The sequence below is a fragment of the Pan troglodytes genome, chromosome 7, assembly GCF_028858775.2.
Source record: "Pan troglodytes isolate AG18354 chromosome 7, NHGRI_mPanTro3-v2.0_pri, whole genome shotgun sequence".
In the NCBI taxonomy this organism is placed as follows: Eukaryota; Metazoa; Chordata; class Mammalia; order Primates; family Hominidae; genus Pan; species Pan troglodytes.
The window spans coordinates 9,100,028-9,120,628 of NC_072405.2; the positions used below are offsets into that span (position 1 = coordinate 9,100,028).

A 20,601-nucleotide genomic window follows, 5' to 3' on the forward strand; every position below is an offset into this window, starting at 1 on the left:
AGCCCCTCACTGCCTCTGCGCTGCTTTAATTCTTTGCTTCCACTCTGGTTCATCATTCACATTCCTTCATATCTGCTTTTATGTTACTAAGATGTGAGTCTGCTTCTCAGTAACACAAACATAATTTCTTTTAACATATTGCTGTCAAAAAGCAATGAACCCGGAGCGTACCAGGAAGAACACAGAATCCAGCTTTGGTCCTGGCTCTGTTGGAGGCTTGGCTGTGCACCTGATAGGGTTCAGCTTTGTTTCCCCACCCAAATCTCATCTTGAACTGTCATCCCCAGAATCCCCATAGTCCCCACATGTCAAGGCAGGGACCAGGTGGAGGTGATTGAATCATGGGGTTGGTTTCCTCCATGCTGTTCTCCTGATAGTGAGTTCTCATGAGATCTGATGATTTTACAAAGGGCTCTTCCCCCTTCACTCAGCACTTCTCCTTCCTGCTGCCTTGTGAAGAAGGCACCTTGCTTCCCCGTTCCCTTCCGCCATGATTGTAAGTGTCCTGAGGCTTCCCCAGCCATGATGAACTGTGAGGCAATTAAACCTTTTTCCTTTATAAATTACCCAGTCTCAGGCAGTCCTCATAGCAGTCTGAAAACAGAAAAATACCACACCCTTGGACAAACTGCTTTTCTTTTTCTGTGCCTCAGTTTTCTTCTCTGTAAAAGTTGGGTCAGCAGTTCTCAAATCGAGCTCCATTCATGTGCCCAAGGGGACTCTGCTTTCCCCCGCTGTAGCCCCCAACCCCCGGTCACACCTCTTGGTCACCCTCCCGAGTCACAGCCCCCGGTCACACCCCTTGGTCACAGGCTCGGGTTTCGTCTTGTATGTTGCTCTTTCCCACAAGAGTCCTCTCCCAAAGGTTCTCGGGTTTTTGTTTTTCAGGTAGAATCATGTAGTTCAAAGGTTTTCTAAGCTATTCTCAAGTCTAAAATTTTAAGAAGTTATAATTTGTCTTTCTCATTTTGATGACTAGCTAACTCAAAATCTCTGCTCCTAACCTTTAGACGTGCTGAGGGCTGAACGCAGCGGTGCCCATCAGGTGGGTGTCTGGGAATAAACACAGCCCATGCCCTCGGCCTTCTGCACTGACCACTCATGGCTCCTTGCCCACATCAGTTTGCAGAACTCTCAAGTCCATTAGAGATCTTCTCTTGGTTCAGTGGTAACAGAGGCTGCACCATCAGTTCAGACACACGGCTGTAACAGCAGCCCTCACCATTCGTCTGTTTCCTCTTCATTCCCACATCCTAGTCAAACCATTAACAACGTTTAAAGAAACAGGTCACCATACTAATGAGGATGGCTGGTCTCAGAGTCTCCACTCAGTGAGAAACTAAGAAGCAGGTGGTATTTGAGCAGCTAAATCCTGATATTGCAGGACTCACCTGCAGCCGGCAGAAATCAGGCCCAGACAGGAGGGAGCAGCGCCCAGGACCCAGCCCAGGTGAGCTCGCTAATGAGGCAAGAGTGCCTCCCAGCCAGGTGCTGAGGAAGTGCCAGACTGGATGTCAGGACAGTGGGGACAGCAACAGGGTGTAGACCTAGGAGCAAAGTAAGACTAAATCTTCTGGAGCTCTGGCACCAGAGACCTCAAAGCTTCTGGGAGCCTGGGCCCAGCACGGACCTTCTTGCTGGGAAAGGGATTGTATGCTGGTTGTGGTAGCCTAACGCAGGCTGCAGCCAGCCAGAGGGACAGGGAACCTAGGGACTTGCTTCAGCGGGTGGGCGTGGCCCTCTGTTGGGTGGGCGTGACAAGCTCCACCAGGTGGGTGGGGCCTGCATCAGTACAGCCTGCTCCATCAAATGGGCAGAGCCTGCTCCAGAAGTGGGAACCTTCCAACCCCACTTCCAGGCTGCCGTTTGCTGTCACAGAGTGGCTGTTTTCAGCATGGCTTCAGTTCTTTTGCCCAAACAGAGGAAAACTTGCAGGTATGCATTTCCATGTTTTTCTTTTAAAGATTGAAACAAAAAGAAAAAAACCCAAGTCCTTCTATTCATCTGTCAACTAGGCTACCTGAGTACAAGGAGGCTTTTATGTTTATATTTATTTATTTATTTTGAGACAGAGTCTCCCCCTGTCGCCCAGGCTGGAGTGCAGGGGCTCAGTCTGGGCTCCCTGCAACCTCTGCCTCCCAGGCTCAAGCCATCCTCATGCCTCAGCCTCCAGAGTAGCTGGGATTACAGGCACACACCACCATGCCCGGCTAGTTCTTGTATTTTTGGTAAAGATAGGGTTTCACCATGTTTCCCAGGCTGGTCTCTCCTGGGCTGAAGCCATCTGCTGGCCTCGACCTCCCAAGGTGCTGGGATTACAGGTGTTAGCTACTGCGCCTGGCCATAAGCAAGCTTTTAAAAAATGTTCCATATGTACACCATTGCTGCTTTACAGCGTTTTGAGAAAATACTTCCTGCCTGTATCCAAGCAGCGACACCATTCATTCCTTCCAAAGCTCATCCCCTGAGCATTTGAGACCACCCAGCCCTGGGCTTCTCTGCCTCTTAGTGCCACCAGTGCACAGAATAGCTGCTTACTAGGGATTGGAATCAAGCAATACGTCAGTGGGTGGACACTGCATTCATTACAGCAAGAGTTCACGTTATTAACTGATATGCACAATGCTGGTACAATCTTACTTTCTTTGGGATCTTTAATGTGAAATGTGAGATAACTTAGTTTGGCACCAAGGTAAATTTTGTTTAGAATTATTTGTGAGCAAAGGATTTACTACTGAGCAAAAGAGTGAACGTGAACAAGGTCATAGAAGAAATGTTTACACTCACTAACTCTGTTTTCCAGTAAGCTTACAGCACTATTGCAAACATGCAGGCAATTAACACACAGAATCCTTAGTATTTATGCGCCGCGGCTCCATGAGGGCAGAACACCTGTGTTCTTCACGGCTGCACCTTTGCTCTGAGAGCCTGCCTGGCCCACGACAGGTGCTTCATCAATATTGCCTAAAGTATAAAGAAATCGAAGCAAATCACGTCGGAGCCTCTGCTAGATTCGTTCTTATTAGCCCACCTGGCAGGACTAGAGACGTCTGAGGAAATATCTAGTTAAAAATAACCTGTAAATCAGCCCTGGTACATATTAAAGCAAACACTGCTGCGTATATTATAATTTATCAACCCAGATGAACTTGTTCTGTCTGTATATAACCAAATCAAGAACGACTGTGCCACTTTGTAAATTCTAAAGGATAATTTTGGAAATTTTTGTTGGGGTACTCTCTTCTCTTTGTTTTTTCTTCCCTCCATTTCTCCTTCTCTCCCATCCGTGTTTGCTATGCATTGATCTATTTTAATTTTATAGTTTTATAATTAAAAATTTAAAAACACTTAGAACACTTCAGAAAAACATGTGACAGGGAAATGCACAGGCACGTGTGTACACACTTAACTATTCGAGGTCGTTAAACCTGGACGCCCATCCTTTCCCTGTCTTCCACTCCAGAGTTTACCACCGTCTTGCTTGAAGTTGGTACATAACATTCTCTTGCCTCATTTTTCCCCCTCCCCTCCCTTTCCCTTCCCATCCTGACAGATTCTCGCTCTGTTGCCCAGGCTGAAGTGCAGTGGCAAGATCTTGGCTCACGGTAACCTCCCTCTCCTGGGTTTAAACGATACTCCTGCCTCAGTCTCCTGAGTCGCTGGGATTACAGGTGCCCGCCACCACACCATGCTCATTTTTGTATTTTTAGTAGAGACAGGGTTTTGCCAAGTTGACCAGGCTGGTCTCGAACTCCTGACCTCAGGTTATCTGCCTGCCTCGGCCTCCCAAAGTGCTGGGATTACAGGCGTGCGCCACCACACCCAGCCCTCTTTTTATTCTTTATCCGCCTAAGTAGTTCTATATTTTTCTACTGAGAAATAATTAGGTTGTTTCTAATTTTGATACCGTAAGTAGAATTCAAGAAACATCTTTATTAACACCTCTTTGTGAATATTTATGAGAGTTTTCTAAGTGTAAATGCTGAACTGCTGGGTGGAAGAAATGATGCGCCAGCTTCAGCAGGGATTGCCGAATTGCTCTCTGGAGAGGCTGTGAAGTTTCTCCTGTGGCCCCTGTGCCGCTCTGTGTGCACAGAGGTCTCTGCGTTCTTGAACACAGCGGACGCGTGTGACTTGGCTGATGACTCTGGGCTGGCGTTATCCTTGTCATTGCTTTACTCTGTCATTAGGGCTAATGACTTTTGATCTGCTTTGCTTTTCTATGTCGATGACCATCTCGCCTGTAAATAACAATTTCCTTTCTTGCTTTACAATTCTCCTGAGTTTTATTTTTCGTGTTACATTCTCAGGTTAAACGTCCAGTGCAACAGCCAAGAGGACAGAGTATTGCACCAAGCACACCTGGGGGATGTTTCTGATGACGTTTGGCTAGAGTGAGGCTCCTGGTAAGCAAGCTTCTGGTAAGCCTGGCAGCAGCCAAGAGGAGAGAGTGTTGCAGCAAGCACACCTAGGGGATGTTTCTGATGATGTTTGGCTGGAGTGAGGCTCCTGGTAAGCTTTTGGTAAGCTTGGCAACCTCCAAGAGTAGTGTTGCACCAAGCACATCTGGGGGATGTTTCTGACGTTTGGCTAAAGTGAGGCTCCTGGTAAGCTTCTGGTAAGCTTGGTAACAGCCAAGAGGACAGAATATTGCACCAAGCACACCTGGGGGATGTTTCTGATGACATTTGCCTAGAGTGAGGCTCCTGGTAAGCTTTTGGTAAGCTTGGCAACAGCCAAGAGGAGAGAGTGTTGCAGCAAGCACACGTGGGGGATGTTTCTGACGTTTGGCTAGAGTGAGGCTCCTGGTAAGCTTTTGGTAAGCCTGGCAATCTCCAAGAGGAGAGAATATTGCACCAAGCACACCTGGGGGATGTTTCTGACATTTGGCTAGAGTGAGGCTCCTGGTAAGCTTTTGGTAAGCTTGGCAACAGCCAAGAGGAGAGAGTGTTGCAGCAAGCACACCTGGGGGATGTTTCTGATGATGTTTGGGTAGAGTGAGGCTCCTGGTAAGCTTTTGGTAAGCTTGGCAACCTCCAAGAGGAGAGAGTGTTGCAGCAAGCACACCTGGGGGATGTTTCTGACGTTTGGCTAGAGTGAGGCTCCTGGTAAGCTTTTGGTGGTTCCACTCGTTAGGATAATTGAGTTCCTTCCTGCTCCTAGTGGCTAAGAGTTGCTTGTGTTCATTTAAAAGTGACAAGTGGTTGTTAAATTTCTTCAATATTTTATCAGAGCTACTGCAATACTTATCTTCCTATTTTCCCTTTTAGTCTGGTGAATGTATTAAATTATATTCATGGATATTCTTTCATGATGTATGTATAAATAAACGTTGCTGACATATTTGCAAATGTTTTATTGGAAATGTTTGCATTTATCTTTCCTTTAATTAAAGTTCTACTGTTTCTGGTTTGGGTATCAATCATAGATTAGGTCTTCCTTGAAAGTTTGGTGGAAATCACTTGTAATGTGATCTAGGGCTTATGTTCTTTTGTGGTTTGCTTTCATAAAAGGTTATAGGACTAGTTATTCTTTTTATTTATTTTGAGACAATTATATTTTTAAAATGATCATTTTTATAGGTTTATCCGAGTCATTACAATTGAATTTCCATAGTATTGTCTTGTGATTTAAAAATTTTGTATTCTTTCTGCTGTCTTCAGGAGACTCACCTAACACATAGGACTCACATACACTTAAAAGGGATGGAAAAAGATATTCCATGCAAATGGACACCAAAAGCAAGTAGAAGCAGCTATTCTTATGTCAGACAACCTTTAAAGCAACAACAGTTAAAAAAGACAAAGAGGGATATTATACAATGGTAAAAGGACTATTCCAACAGGAAAATGCCATAATTCTAAATATGCATAGAAACACCCATGGGCAGGCTTTTGTGTTAATATGTTTCACTTCCTTTGGGTAAACACCAAGGCGTGTGACTGCCGGATTGTATGGTGCAACTGCTGGAGTGTGTGGTGTGACTGCCGGAGTGTGTGGTGTGATTCCCGGATTGAATGGTGTGATCGCCAGAGTGTGTGGTGCGACTACCAGATTGTATGGTGTGACTGCTGGATTGAATGGTGTGATTGCCAGAGTGTATGGTGGGACTGCTGGATTGTTTGGTATAAGTCTATTTAGATTTGTAAGAAGCCACACTGTCCCCCACAGTGGCCGCCCCATTTTGCATTCCCACAGCAGCGTGTGAGACCTCCTGCTGTTCCACATCCCCGCCAGCAGTGGGGGTTGCCAGTGTCTGGACTTTGGCCCCCTTCTAATTGGCATGTGATGCTGACCTGCCCTTTTTGGCCATAGGATCCTGTTAGCACATCTTGGTCCGCCACGTAGCCCAGCGAGCCTGGCTCAGCTGACATTCTCAGCTTTTCCTGCCCCAACCCTGTCTCCTGCCACTGAGAACTTCACGGTCTTTCAAGTATCACAAAACAAGCAAACAAAAAGCAAACTACTGAAGTAACAGCATTTCTAGCTGTTTGTAGGAAGAATTTTTCTATACTATCCTTGTCTGCCATTTTCCTCAAAGGGGAAGCATCGGGAATGTTTACGGGAAAGGGATGTGTGAATGTGTGTCTTTCATTAAGTAGTGGGTTTTTGAAGAGTGAGGCAGAGGCATCTTTATTCATACTTCCAGATTCCTTCATGGGGGGACATGGTGCTTGCAGCAGTCCAGTTCTGTTTTCTAGGCTGAAGACATAGTTTCTAGTAGCAATGTCTGGCATGTGTGTTCTTTAACCCTGATATGTGTCCAAGACACTCCCCAAAGATGAGCATCAGTCTCTGTATGGAGCTTACTTTCTAGGCTATCAAAGTGTATGTTGTTGAACTATAGGATTCTACTTGTTAGGTAATTTCCCTCCTACGTTGATAATGCTCTCCTTCAAAGGGACGTCTGTTCCCTGAAGCTGTGCTATTTCTGAAAGGAGAGCTGCATTTTCTAAGGGCACACGAGACGGAGCAGCATGGAAGACCTCAGATGAGACAGACCTCTGTGATCTTCCCATTTCTTTTCGCCATTCTGTATCTTTTCTGTACTTTGTACGTTATCCCCCGTTCCCCTCAACTCAGTTCAGGAGAGGTTCTGGGACCTGTCGGATGTTAAGCCCCGCTCCCCTCAACTCAGTTCAGGAGAGGTTCTGGGGACCTGTCCGATGTTAGGCCCCGCTCCCCTCAACTCAGTTCAGGAGAGGTTCTGGGGACCTGCCCGATGTTAAGACCCGTTCCCTTTGACTCAGTTCAGAAGAGGTTCTGGGACCTGTCTGAGCATCCTCTGTGCCTCAGGGTGGCAGGATTGTAGCCCCTGGGAGGAGGGGTCAGTGAGACCAGGAGAACCTGGCTCTCAGCTCACTGTCGGTTCCTCATGTAACTGCTGTCACAGAACCACGTGTCTTTGGAATACCATCTGCCAGATTTTACTGGGTCTCTCACCTGAAAAGATCCCTATTTAGAGGACAACATGAAAAAGCTGAAAAGTCTTAGGATTCAAATCCATCTCCATCTGTCCTGCTTATCTCATTCATGCCCTGCCCACATTTAGGGCTGGGGAAGACTAATTTTTTTCATATATGTGCTTTTTTTCCCCATGTTTTGAATCTATTTTCCTGAGGTTTCACTTCTATCTCCTTCATTTTTTTTTCTGGGAACATACTTCTGATTTCTATGTTCAAGCCAACCAGCAGCTTTTCTAAGATGATGTTGTCTCAAGTTAATCTGATAAAGAAAATGGGGTTTCTTTTCAAAACTGTAATCATGGATTCCATTGAGGTCTATCAATATGCTAACACAGTAATTGCTTTCTTTACAAACAAATGGCCATTTAAAACTTAATTATTCACCCTAAAAACCAGGAAATGGTGACTATGTGAGGGGATGCATATGTTAACTGGCTTGAGCATGGTAATTACCTCACGGAGTACATGCACATAAAATGTAAAGTTGTTCACCTCAAATATATACGATTTTTATTTTTCGATTATACAACTATACTTCAACAAAGCTGGAAAAATAAGATTTGGTTACTATAACCTCAGCATCAATGTTTCTACCCAATTCCAGTGAAGAACACATCCTTTAGACAGATATGTGGGGCACTAACTTTCTCCCTAGTACCGTTCATTTTTCTTCTATCCTGTTTTCCCTTTATCTGTTTTCTTGTTTACATTTACATAATTTTTGAAATAAGAGGCACTCTTGTGTATATATATATTCCAATAAGTGCATCTATTTCAAAAATTGTATAAATATAATTTATATATTTATAAAATATATATTAATCATATAAAAATATTTATTAATTATATACATCTATGTAATATATATAACATTTGCCTAAATCTCATTATAGTTTGTGAAGATAGAAAATAAAGACCCAGTGATAATCCCACAAATGAACTAGATCAGCTGGTCCCAAGTGTCTACTGGATAACGGTGCTGACCTGGTGGATGAAAGGTGTTGTATTAGTCCTTTCTCACACTGCTCTCAAGAAATGCCCCAAACTGGGTAATTGATAAAGAAAAGAGGTTTAATTGGCTCACAGTTCCTCAGGTTGTATGGGAAGCATGGCTGGGGAGGCCTCAGGAAACTTACAATCATGGCAGAAGGCAAAGGGGAAGCAGGCAAGTCCTACATGGCTGGAGCAGGAGGAAGAGAGTGAAGGCAAGGGAGGGTGCTACACACTTTTAAACTACCAGCTTATCTGAGAACTCACTATCACAAGAACAGCAAGGAAAAATGTGCCCCTGTGTTTCAATCACCTCCCACCAGGCCCCTCTTCCAACATTAGGGATTACAATTTGACATGAGATTTGGGCGGGAACATTAATACTTAATGTAGCAGACAGAAATTGTAACTTAGTGTATCTCAATGATACTACTCAGTAATTGAAAATAAGAAGTTCGAACTAAGTGATCCATCTCCGAGGGAGCTGGAGGGTGTGGTCCTGCAGGGATCAATTGAGTTTTCTGCTCCCTTGAACACATTTGTTCTCGTTGATTTTTGTTGAAGGTGCTCTCAATCAACATGTCATTTGCCTTCAATTCAGACTCAAATATTCCCCTTAGGTGGCTTTAATTTGTGAGTTCATTATTTACTGTGGAGCTTTAGAAAACAGAAATGCCTTGATATTCAGCTATCTTTCTTCAAATATTTCTGTGACACATTAAGCACCAAAATGGCATTAATTGAACAGAATTCTATATATATAAGTCATTTGATCAGCAAGCAGCTTCCCAGAAGTTGTTGCTGTCATATCTGTCATATATATTTATTCCAAGAAGAGCTCCTGCTATTATAAAAATTATGTAAAAGTAAACAAGAAAACTGAGATAAAGGAGAAATACAGAAGAAAAATGAACGTTACTAGGGAGAAAGTTAGTGCCCCATATATCTGTCTAAAGGATCATGTGTTCTTCACTGGAATTGGGTAAAACATTGATGCTGAGGTTGCAGTAATCTTGTTTCTCCAGCTCTGTTGAGGTATAATTGAAAAATAAAAGTTGTATATATTTAAGGTTTTGACCATAATAGGTGGTCAGTATTTCCCTTAGCCTGATTCAAGATTTGCACTCAAGTCAGCTTGTCTTTATTTTCAGTGAAAATTCACTCTTGCCTTGGCAAAGAAGAAATGTGATTTAGGTACCCAGCACAAAACAATAATATGAATCAAGGAAGTTGGATCTGTGAGAAAACAAAACTTTTCAGTGAAAGCATGTGGATATTCACGTTGACAAGGCTGGCTGTGATCTGGTTGGCTTTGTGACCAGGGCTGCGGACCCCTTTCTTTGGCCTCAGGCTCCTAACTGTACTCAGGGGCTGATGTCACCTTTTCCTCTGATTTCCATGAGGAATATATGAGATTGCATTTGTAAAATACTTAACTTGGGGCATGTCACATGATAGGATCCCATAAACATTGCTTTTAAATAATTATCCTGATTGGAATATCAGACATTCTCTACGTTAGAAGAAACAAGTCACTAGTTGCTAAAAGTCAATGGAAACTTGAGAACTGAAATATTTAGATATATTTATATTTTATTTTAGATTCAGGGTATTTGGTTGATGCTTACTACAAGTTTACCTGGGTGTGTGGTTGAACTTGCTCCTTATGAAAATAGGAGCAAGAAAGGGAAGAAAAGGAAGGAAAGAGTAGGCCAACCCAAGAGGACCTCCCTTGCTTGTGGGAGGTAGTGTCCAGTGGTCAGCAGAGCAGAAGGACTCCTGGGAGGGGCTGCACCACTGACATGCTGGCCGTGGGAGCCTTAAGTCACTCTGTGGTTGGGGTTCATGACTCCATGAGATGGGGCCTGTTCTCCTGTTTCAACTCGAGAAACTGGAAGTGGATCAGTTGCATGTCCAGGCACTTCTCTGGGGAAGCGTGTGCTTCCCTGAGCAGACCTGGGGTCCACCTTCCTCAATCTCCCATCAGCTCCCTTTTACACAAACACAGAGCCAACTCCGTGTCAGTTGTCTGGGGACTGAAAATTAGGACACATATCCTCATGTCCTATAACCACATAACCACCTCCATGCCATAGGAACGGGTTATTGCAGACATTTGCATTGAGGTTGGATAGCTTTTTAAAATTAATGCAAATATATATGGTACTCCTAACACCGATTTACTGACTACAGAAATAGAAGGAAAATAATAAATAGTGTTTCTTCTGGTAGACTGTAGTAAGGGGATTCTCAATAGAACACCTGTTACTAACCTGGGAACCAATGAAACCTAAGGGTTATGGAAATCTTTTTCATGGCTATTTTTTTTTTTTTTAACTAGGGAAAAGCAAGATTTAAGATAACACTCTTCCCAGATGTGAGTAAGCTGAAGATAAAGCCTTAAATATTTTCTTGCCCAACAGGAAAAAAAATGATCAGGTGAATCTTGTCTTTTTCTATACTAAAGAGATACTATTGCTGAAGAAGCATATCAGGGCTTAGTGCGGTCCTTGGCACGCTTGTAGGCATTGCCTAAATGTTCACTGGGGCTGGATCACCTGTCTTATCAGAAAGAAAGCAAAAACAAACAACAGCATCAACAACAAACCACACAGACAGACAAAAATGCTTAGAGGCCTCTAATTCCACTAATTGAAAAATATAGCAGGAGGAAGGGTGTCAGGAGAATTGCAGAATGAGGCTCCTGGCTTTACCTCCTCCCATGGGTGCACTGAATAAACATCTACATGTGGAACATTTCCTCTGAGAGAATTCAGAAACTGGCTGAGATACTCCTATTAGTATCTGAGAAAACATCTGCATCCAAACACGTAGGAAGAGCTGAGCCATATCAGGCACAAGTCCCTCCCCAAGCACTGTGCAATATAATCAAAAAGGAACCCCCAGCTCCCAACAACTCCCTGAGGAGTGAAACGCTTCAACTACAGATATGGTGCCCCAGCTTTTATGGTTCCCCTGGAGGCTTTGTTTCGTAAGTCACCTAGCTCTAAAAGCAAAAGGGACTGGGCGTTTGTGAGCGTTCCTAGACCACAGAGAGCAAAGAGGTGGTTTTAAGTGAGCATTTGAGGACTTTCAGTGACAACGCACTCCAGAATTAGTGCAGAGAAGAGACTAAAATGCACGGCTCCCATTTTATTCCTGGGAGGGGCTTGTCTGCACATACCTGAGAATCAGGCTTTCACTAGCCTGCATCTGAGAGTCTACAGGGCAGATAGACAATAGGGTGTGAAGGAGCCTGAACAGGAATGGGTGAACTTTTACATCATCTTCCCTGGCTCATTCTAGTGATAAATCCAGATTCTCCCTGGAAGTTTTTTTTTTTTCACAGATTGATTATCCCAAGTTTTACAGTTCCCACCCGAGGAACTGCCTCCTAAATTGCCTAGCTTTGGAAGCAAAAGGGACCTGGAATTCGCAAGTCTCCCTAGATCACAGAGAAGAAATGTGTGAGTTTTAAATAGGTGTGCAAGCATGTCCAGTGGCTACACTACCTAGCATCAGAGTGTGTGGTCTGAATGAGTGTGCAGCCATTTGCCACAGATGCTCTCCCAGGCTTAATGCAGAATAAGTGAGAGAGAAACTCCAGCTCTCAGCTTCTCCCTGAGGATCGAAAGTACTGGAGCACACATCTACCACTCTAGCTTTCCCAGCTGCGTCTTGAGGGACCAGCTTCTATCCTGCCTATTGTGGGGCTGAGAGGATGTTGCACACACTAATCTCATAAGGGCCATTATGAACAAAGAGAGCAGCTAGACAAGCACAAAGTTTTGAAAGGCACCTAGAATCTCTGATCAGGCTGATGGGTGAGGTCCATCTTCTACAAAAGGCCATTCTGACAAGAATGGGAGAGGTAATTGTCTTATCCAATGCACAGAAACCAACACTGAGAGTTGAGGAAAATAAAGAGACAGGGAAATAGGTTCCAAATAACAAGATACATTTTTAGAAACTGACCCTTATGAAATGACCTCCATTTTTATCACTGTTATTTCACATTCTCTATTGGGTAAATCACTTATCTCAGGCGGTTATGTGGTTATACGTTATAGGAGGTGGTTATGTGGCTATAGGATATGACGATATGTGGCCTAATCACTTATCTCAAGTGATTTACCCAACAGAGAATTTGAAATAACAGTGATAAAAATGCTCACTGGGATCAGGAGGGCAATGCATGCACAAACTGAGAATTTCAACAAAGAGAAAATATTAAAAAGTGCCAAATAGAAATCATAGAGCTAAAAATACAGCTGAACTAAAATATTTAATAGAGGGCTTCAACAGTAAACAATATCAATCAGAAGAGAGAATCAGCAAACTTGAAGAGAGTGCATTGGAAATCAATCTGAGGAGAAAAAAATAATAAAGAATAAGAGTGGAGATAGCTTAAGGGACCTGTGGGACACCATCAAGTGGTTGCACACGTTACTGGAGTTCAAGAAGGAGAAGAGAACAGGGCAGGAAGCTGATTCACAAAAATAATGGCTGAACACTTCTGAGACATGGAGAAAGAAATAGAAACCTCAATCTGAGAAGTCAAACAGCAAGTCAGATGAATACAAAGAGATCCACACTGAGACACATTATAATCAAATTGCCAATAGACAGAATTTTCAAAGTAGTGAGAAAAAGTGACTTGCTGTGTACAAAGGAACTTTCATAACACTATAAGGAGAAACTCTGCAGGCTAGAAGGTAGTGTGATGATATAGTCAGAGTGATGAAAGAAAAAAATACCTTCTGATCAAGAATAGTATGCTTAGCAATTCTGCCATTCAAAAATAAAAGATAAAGACTTTCTCAGATAAACAAAAGCTAAGGAAGCTTATCACCACTAGACCTGCCTTGTAAGAATAGCTTAAGGAGTGGTATAAATTAACATTTTGCAACATTTTAATATTTTTTCTGTTTGGGTGCCATCTAATGTGAAGGCAAGGACAAGGTCTAGAGGTTTTGGAACCAGAAAGTCTTGAGTTTCAAAGACGGCAGCAATGTCAGGTATGAGCCAGGGACTCTTGTTTTCTCATCCACAGGATGGTAAAATTAACCACTCCAGAGTTTGACAAGATTGTTTGCTATGTCCAGTAGGTGGAACTTGATGGTTGCTTGAATAATCTAAGTAAAATGAGGATTTCCCAAGGAAAGGATGGACTTAGACTCTTATTTACATACATAATAATGTTTGAGCAAAATTGTCAATGCATGACAAAGGTGTGGTTGTTACCTAATATTACTTGCAAGGTGAAAGAGATGAAAGAATACATCAAATACTATTATATCTGTTCAAAGACAGAAAAATCCCACCAGGGTAGCAGAGATCTGGTCTAAGTCTCAGCAAGTTTATTTATATTCCCTTCAATGCATTTGGTATCTAGAATATGAAAAATATTCATGGAAGGGCTTTGTCAAAGTTATGGTATTATTTACATGTCAATTATGACAATTTAATTCATAGTTCCATTGAACAGGTCACTTTTTTGTCAAGCGTCTACAATTTCAGTTTAATAAATGTTTGCACATTATTTGAGAACAGTGGGTTAAAAAAGTGTTATTTTCTGAGTACCTACACTCATTGAGGAACTGTAAGGCTATTCAGTGCCTTGTCCCTGGGAACTGGCTGTAATCATGGGCAGATGCAGTATTTTTTGGCATTCTGAGGAATTTCTGCACCTGCCTGTTCAGGATCTAGCCCTGTCAGAAAGCCATCCACCATCACCTGGCCATGGCAAGATCTCTTTTCGTTGAATCGTTGTCTCTTCTTTTAAATATTTAACATGTGTGTGTGTTTTCCATATAAATTTGGTATTTATTATATGCACTGAAACATCATTATTTGTAAAAGGGTCTATGGGATAAGAAACTTGACGTGTTTTTGTTCTTGATTTTAAATAGCTTTCAGAATCTTTTCTTCTGGTTACTTCATATCCCACCTGGCAGAATATTTTAGGATTATGAGTTTAATTAAAACACGATGCAACACCATATACTGCCTGTAACAATTAACCTAATCAGTTTCACAATTGATACCTTATAATTATTTCTCTCATGCTTATAATATTCTTTCTGAAAGGCTAACTTATCTTATTTCTTTAACATCAGACGTGATGACACCCAATTAGCAAGGGCTGATTTAGTCAAGGAGTTAAAAACAAGTAAAGCATCCTTTCAGGTGAGAGAAGTAAATTTTTAAAGTATAAAACATGAGCTGAACACAAGCAGTAGAATGTCCAGCACGCATGGCGACGGAAACATCAGTTTTCAGTGGAGTGAGGTCTAGTTTGTCGTATACACAGGCACAGCAGCTTGAAGATACTGATACTGTAGTTGCTTATGTCAAAATTAGCCAAAACTACAAAGAAATTCACTGCATGTTCTCAGTTCCTCCCACAGCACATGGACAGTGCCAGTTCCTGGACAAGCCACGTGTAGTGCTCTGAGCTCTCCCTCCCACAGTCTCAGGGAAAAGTGCTCTCCTGAGCCCAAAGCTTCATTGTCCCCACCACAAATTTCAGGAAGCAGACATTTGCAAAGCTCCCTTGAAGTTGGGGCTTCCCCACCATTCTTTTCCCCTTGCCTTTTCCTTCTAGTGGCCCAGGCAGTGGGGCTGGGGCGGGGGCTGGGGGGAGGAAGGGAGGCCAGTGGTCATTTCCTTTTGCTGACCTCCTGAGGCCGGTTAACCCACAAGCCCATGCCCCCCTTCAGGGAACAGCCTCCAGCCTTTTTTCTTCCTTCCTCCCCCAGTCAGGGGCTTACATGGTGTCCTACTTTGGAATAGGAAGAATGGTATTTATAGCATCAGTTCTTTGCCTCATTTGACCTTATCCACCATGTTGCTGTTTGAGGCACTTTATCATTTATTTCTCATAACAAAGCCCCTCTCTCTAGTTGGGAGGTAGGTAAGTGAAAAATCAAGGAGGTAACGTACTAAGAGGGGTGTCACAGCAGAAGTACAGAATAGAGCCTCAGAAGCAAGGATGCAGGAGGCAGTAACCTCGAGGCAGGCTGCCAGGGGAGACCCACCAGCCATTTACTTTGATGAGGTCTGTGAATGGTGACATGGTTTGCATAAAAAGGGAAAGGGTAAGTAATTATCCTCACATAATAAAAGGGTGGCTTTCCTGAGGCAAAGTGAATATTAGAACTTGGTTCTTTGTATAAATTTAAAAGCATTTCCTAAATACTAAACCTGTGTTCTTGAAAATGCTAGTGCTTGTGTCAAAGTATGTGGAAGTGAAGAAAAGAGAAAAGGAAGTGAGAAGTGCATGTGTGTGCATTATTATTAGAGTCCATGTTTTATTTCATGCAATTGTATTTGCCCTATAGATTTCATTATTTTTCACTATTTACACATAAATTAAAGCACCTATTTCTACATTATTAATATATTTTGTTTAAAAATCTCCTATACTTTATTTAAATTTACCATGGATTATATCTACTATGCAGACAAATATTAAATAATTTGATAGAAACAGCTAATGAGTCTGCTATAATATTCCACTACAAATTAAAATTAATATACCACTATTAATGTATCAAAAGTTGTAGATGTTTAGCTTATATTGTGCACAGTAGGTTAAAAACCATCCTGGTCACTCTGTGCTTCACCTCCAATCTCAGATACCATATTCATGTTCCTATCTTCCAAATACAAGGCTGGTATATCATGAAGGTGTCTATTGAGGAGTCTTATAATAGATCAGAAAGTAGGCTTTTGGCTTATCCTGATTCACATGAGTCTTGTTGAAATCCTAGTTCCTGGTTTAAACAGACATTAACATGTGAGACATCCTAGGTGCGAGCACTTGACATTGTCTACCCTTATATCCCCAGCAGCGGCATAGAATAGCCACCAAAAATGCGTTAGGAATTAATGAATTAACTTCCTTTTACTTCTGCACGAAGCAAACTAATAATTGATCCTCTATAAATTTCCATATGTTTATGTGTTTCACAGCATTTTATAGGTAAAATTTAAGGACACATTACATGTCAGCCTCATATTTGCTTTACATTTATTTGCATGTTTAATGCTTCATTTAACATTTATTTTTATAAAATATATGTATTTACAATTTTTTACATTTTTAGGACATTGAAAGTAGTAAGTGCTTATTGTAAAAAAATTTTTAGAGTTATAAAGATTAATTTCCTGCTTAATTTTATTCCAGTTGAATCTCGTACTCTCTTTCTCAACTCAAACTTGGTAACCAATGGTAAAAAATTGGTTTATATTTTTCAACTTAGGTGTGGATGATTAATAACATCTTAAATATTCGATTATCTATCTATCTAATCTACTATCCATCCATCTATCCATCTATCTGTCTATTATGCATCCATTCATCCATCCATTTATCCATCCATCTACTATCATCTGTCTATTATCTGTCATCTATCTATTGATCTGTCTATCTATATCAGCTATAATATATTATTCAACCACCCAGTCAATCTATGCTCTCCCTAATTTCAAAACTGTTTAGAGGCAAATTTTCAAATAATGTGTGTAGTACAATAAGATAAGGCATAGGAAAGTTAAGTCAAAGAGAAAACAAAGATGGACAGTTAAGAAATGAGCACAAAGAAGCTAGTGCCCTGGTGAGATCCTACACAATGACTAAAGATGAAAACAAATTTGCTTCTGAGCTCAGTAGCATTCAAAGGCAATAAAGGATGTGCGCAGGTATGAAGGAAAAGTTGGAGGGATCCTGTGTGCTGAGTGCTTGGATGTTTTCGGAAGTGCAATGAAAGGGAAAGTCTAGTTGATCTTGGCAAACTTAGAATATGTTTAATTAAATTTCTTTAAAAAAGCAATAAAACTGGTGGACTGGATTCCCTTGAACCACATTCCCAGTGTCCAAAAGTATGTATTGAATGAAATGTCTGCTCCAGAATCATGAAATAAAAATGAAAGGTGACATATTTTCACAGCTCATTTGATGTGTTCTTAGTGCTAGCAGCTCTTTTACCTGTTTTACAAATACTTGTTAATGTCTTCTTTGTTCTTATATATAATCTTTTAAGGTTGGTCAGGACACCTTGTGCTTAATCTTTGTACATCATCCACAGGTGCCACTGGGACATCTGTGCAAAAACGCTCGGCTACAGTGCACGTCGGCAGGCAGACTATGGCAGCAGTACTGGAGACTCATTACCCCAGTGTCATGGTTAATGACGTCCCCACAGTGCTGAACAGAAAAGATTTCATACCCCACATGTGAGGGGTGAAATATTGTAAAACCAAACCCCACCAAACAAACTGAAGCTCTCAAAGTGCACAGCTCGGCAAAATTTACCTGCATCACGTACATCCTCAAGGTCAGTTATAATTCAACAGACTTTGAGAAAGATTTGAAGCCTTTGATGAAACACATATCCAAGAAAGGAAGGGTGCATGTCTCTTGGCGCCATAGCGGCTGCTCCCCCCATAGGTTGTGACTGGCGTGACTTCAGTGCTGCAGCAGATTATCTGGAGGGACGTCCCTCTCTCTACCTCCGCTTTGAGGCTTTTCTCACCCCTTGAAATGTTCAAGATTCCCACAGGCTGCGGCAATCCAAGGAAGCCCTCCTGACCCCAGCATCCGCTGGGGAGACCATTGGGATGAGCTCAAGCCACAGGTTTCTGCTCCTCTCAGTTCATAATGGGGGGCCAGGGCTGGGAACCCTGGAAACCCCATCTTCCTGATGGAGAGCCTGCAGGAGCTGCTATGGGTGGGGGACCTGGATGTCCTCGCTGGCACCTTGGCCAGCTCCCCTCCTGGACCTTGTGGGTACCATGTTTCTGGTTGACTTCTCTATGCTAAGGCAGCTCCTGTTGGACCCAGGGCTGCATGAACACTGACTCACATCCGCCATTCCTTTCCCTCTTAGCCTGGGAATCTACACCCTTCTTCCCCTTTAGCCGCCTGACACAGAGGGTCTGAGTATGAGGAATTTCTGTTTTGGGTGCATTGGTTTCAAATGGAATTTAATATTCAGTGATTCAGGTGAGTTCCCTCCAAGGAGACTCCCTTAGTGGTCTCTGTGGTGCTCCCTTTCCTCTTTTTGGGGGATGGATCCAGGTTACGCCCTCAATGGTCCTAGCACCTTTCCTGCTAGCAAACCCTGTCTCTGAGAGCAGTTATGCCCTGGGATCCAGCAGGAGCTGCCTTGGTCTCTGCCCTGGCTCTCCCAGGCTCTCCCATGACCCACATGATGAGGGATCAGCAGGGCCAGGGGATGTACCTGGGCCCTGAAATTCCCTGATGGATTGGACCTGGTTCTGGGGATTCTGGGCCTCTTCCCGGGTTCCTTGGTTGAGGGACACATCTGTTTATTAGTGTATACCCAGTAGGCACCTGCTGGCAGGGATGGGCAGGTGGCTGGAGCTTCGATGTGCCGCTGTGGGCATTGACACAGGGGCTGGGTGAGGCCACACACCCGCTCTCCTGCAGGAAGCCACCACATCCAGGGGCAGAGTACGAGGACACAGACAGCTCTCTGGGAAAATATGGGATATCTGGACAGTAAGAAAGTGTGTTTTAAAGGGCACTAGTTTCTAGATCATTCTGCTACACTGCTCCTTAACTTGATTTTAACTTTAAGATATTTAGTGATATGACTTGTGCATCTCCATGTCTACCCTTGCCCAACCTTGCACGTTTTATGAAAGGATATACAGACCCATGCAAATCACTGATTTCCCAAAACACATCTATGGTATACTTTGTGATCTGGCCAGGCGTGAAGGAATTAATTGGCTGCAAGCTGTGGGCCAAGTGAAAAGAGCTAGGATTTGGTGTTCATCCACCTATCGCGGGGAACAGACCCAACTGCTGAGGATGGAAAAATCTCAAGCCAGGCAGGCAAAATTTAGTAAACCAGAAATGATGGTCTCAAATGACAGGTGGGATTCCAGGAAGCACTTAGTGTCAGAAATGTCTCACAGAGTTTCCCAATAGGCAAACTTGGGAACAAGGGCTATTGAGAGATGCATCAGGTAGGGGATAGTAATAGACAAACTAGCCAGGAGATATCAGCACCCCAGCCCCAGAATCCCAGTACAAGAATTCCTGGTGAGAGGGTGGAAGTTGAGAGAGCAATCATAAAGAAACTGAAGTGCAGAGAATAATACGTGACTCACCTGCAGAACTTGATGGTGGTGTGGGAGCAGCCTAAGAACAAAACCATGACCATTTACTACATCTGGGCCACGAGGACCCGGGAGCGCTGACCGTTTACTGCATCCGTGCCACGAGGACCCGGGAGCGCTGACCGTTTACTGCATCCGGGCCACGAGGACCCGGGAGCGCTGACCGTTTACTGCATCCGGGCCACGAGGACCCGGGAGCGCTGACCGTTTACTGCATCCGGGCCACGAGGACCCGGGAGCGCTGACCACTTACTGCATCGGGGCCCCGGGAGCGCTGACCACTTACTGCATCCGGGCCACGAGGACCCGGGAGCGCTGACCGTTTACTGCATCCGGGCCACGAGGACCCGGGAGCGCTGACCGTTTACTGCATCCGGGCCACGAGGACCCGGGAGCGCTGACCGTTTACTGCATCCGGGCCACGAGGACCCGGGAGCGCTGACCGTTTACTGCATCCGGGCCACGAGGACCCGGGAGCGCTGACCGTTTACTGCATCCGGGCCACGAGGACCCGGGAGCGCTGACCGTTTACTGCATCCGGGCCACGAGGACTAAGGAGCACTGCCAACAGAGAGTGATTCCCTGAGCATGGACCCGGCTTCCCCATCTCACCTGGGATGCGAATGGTTCCAGACCCTGAGCACATACCTGGATGAGAATGGTTTTTATTTTGGAGAGAGGAGCATTTTTAGGGCAGGGAGAACAGGCAAGTTAATGATTTCTAACACGGTGACAAAACTGAAACTTGGGAACATGTTTATCTTCTAAAATTGAAATTGCCGAAAAATCAGCCATAAGAATGAGATTAACCATGAGCAAGGGTGAGATACCAGGCAAGATAACACCAAGAGACGAGAATAATATGTGAGAAAGAGATGACTAGAATATAATGAAAGGTCACCTGTCAATTCAATTGATTTGAACCTTCTTGAGCGATAGACTTTTTCTGAAGAATGAAAATAGAATAATTTAGTAAACATCCTTTACTGAG

The 20,601-nt window shown here is 43.3% G+C and overlaps 2 long non-coding RNA genes across 3 annotated transcripts in view; one reads left to right on the forward strand and one right to left on the reverse strand.

The window, feature by feature from the left end:
* LOC107976219 (uncharacterized) overlaps positions 1-19,805 on the reverse strand; it is a 44,075-nt gene extending 24,270 nt beyond the window's left edge. The window contains exon 1 of one of the 2 annotated variants that reach the window (XR_001719988.4): positions 19,602-19,805. This is a non-coding gene — a long non-coding RNA (uncharacterized LOC107976219). The remainder of the gene's footprint in view (positions 1-19,601) is intronic. The other variant, XR_002941915.3, reaches the window with a different exon arrangement.
* LOC129135632 (uncharacterized) overlaps positions 8,339-20,601 on the forward strand; it is a 66,801-nt gene continuing 54,538 nt past the window's right edge. The window contains exon 1 of the long non-coding RNA XR_008536594.2: positions 8,339-20,316. This is a non-coding gene — a long non-coding RNA (uncharacterized LOC129135632). The remainder of the gene's footprint in view (positions 20,317-20,601) is intronic.